This window comes from Corvus kubaryi, unplaced genomic scaffold (assembly GCF_017639235.1).
Source record: "Corvus kubaryi isolate FWS band 111438036 unplaced genomic scaffold, C.kubaryi_AGA036_p1.0 37387, whole genome shotgun sequence".
Taxonomy (NCBI): domain Eukaryota; kingdom Metazoa; phylum Chordata; class Aves; order Passeriformes; family Corvidae; genus Corvus; species Corvus kubaryi.
The window spans coordinates 1,790,943-1,792,717 of NW_024581129.1; positions in this window are offsets into that span (position 1 = coordinate 1,790,943).

The following is a 1,775-nucleotide window of genomic DNA, read 5'->3' on the forward strand; positions in this document are numbered from 1 at the left end:
GCGTGGGAGAGGGCTCCGGCAGCGCCCGGGGGGCTCGGGGCCGGGCGGGGTGCGGGGCCCGGGGCGGCGGTGGGGCCGGCGTGAGGCGCCGAGGGGAGGCCAGCCCGGGGGGCTGCTGGCCGCGGGGCCGGAGGGCAGCTGGGCCGGGTTCCGGGCGCTCCCGGGGCTGCTCCCCCGGGGCGGCGGCGAGTGAAGCGGCCGGGGGGGATCTGGTGGGACCCCAGCCCCGGGCAGAGCCCCCGCGGTGCCTCCCGGCTGCCTTGGCAGAGCCCGGTCTCCCGAGGGGTCCTGCAAAGCCCCCGAGCCGGCTCTGACTCTGGGAAGCCGAGGGCCAGGGCAGCATCCCTGCCTGTGCCTCCCAGGTGCCGTCACCTTGGACAGGGAATTGAGATCTGTCTCCGCTTAGTTTGCGGCAGGTTTGGAGTGTTTCGTACTACACTGACGTTTCCTTTGTTGCAGGGAAGTTCTTGCTTTCCTTCATCTTTTTTTTTCCCCTAGAATATTTCCTGCATGTTGATTTTTATCCGCTTTTAAGCCGAGATCCCATGTGTTTTTTATTTTAGTGTGACATTGCTATCTTTAAAAGAACAAGGATTTGTGCATCTGTCTTTTTACTAATGATGTAATTGTTTCTGTGAACAATTTATTTCAGTCTGTTGATAAAGACCCGCATGTTGTGATCAGTGGAGCAGGGAGAGAGAACAGGAGGAGGACAGCTCTTTGATCTCATGTCCCAGAGGAACCCAGAGTTCCCTGTCAGGAAAGGAAGCCATCCTTACTGCAAACAAATTAAACTAACTTAACCACTTTGACCGGTCACAGGACCCAAGGGAACAGCATGAAGCTGTGTCAGGGGAGGTTTAGGTTGGGTATCAGAGGGTGACTGGGCACTGAACAGGCTCCCCAGGGCAGTGGTCACACCATCAAGCCTGTGAGTGTTCAAAAAGTGTTTGGACAATGCTCTCAGGTACATGGTGTGATTTTTGGGGCTGTCCTGTGCAGAACTAGGACTTGGACTTGATGATCCCCTTAGGTCCCTTTCAGCTCAGGAGATTCTGTGATTCTGTGACTTTTCCTAAACTTATCATTTCCAAGCAAACCACAGGTTAGTATAGAGAGAACTGGTCTGACTGTAAAGACTTCTGTCATAAGTTCTTGCAGAGGGTTAAAAATTTTTTTCATCTGGCTTGCATCTTCCATGCCTAATATTCACTGCATGTGAATGGATTGCACTGGTTCAAATTGTGTCATATTTCCTTTATTCTCATGAAATAGAGTATTAAAAACACTGGCTATTAGGGATTGGTGACTGTACTCTGACCAGACTGTGCTTATGGCTTATTTGATTTGCTTTTAATTACCTAGTCTAGAACCCAGACTTTCCAACATGGTTCAGAGGAGAGGAACGAGTCCCTTCCCAAAGTGCAGCCTTCAGGAACTCCCTGGGTGACTTCACCGTTCCTCCTGTAGCTAATTGTGATGATCTCCCTGCCTGTGGCTAGATGAAATAGTTGGTTCTTTCCTCTTATAATTCCAGCTAACAGCAGTGCTGCAGTAATGAGCCCTTCTTCAGGGGCTTAAGGTCAAATAAAATAGTATTAATTTCAAATATTTAAGTATGTCTTTCTGAAATCCTGCCTCACGTTAGCAGATCCTGTGCAATGTGTAGGATGTTGGATTCTCTTTGTGTGCACAGAAATGAGATAACAAAAACTGTTCTGAAAAAAGCGCTCATGGAAGAAACAGTCCTTTGGGAACTAAGCACAGTCCATTAG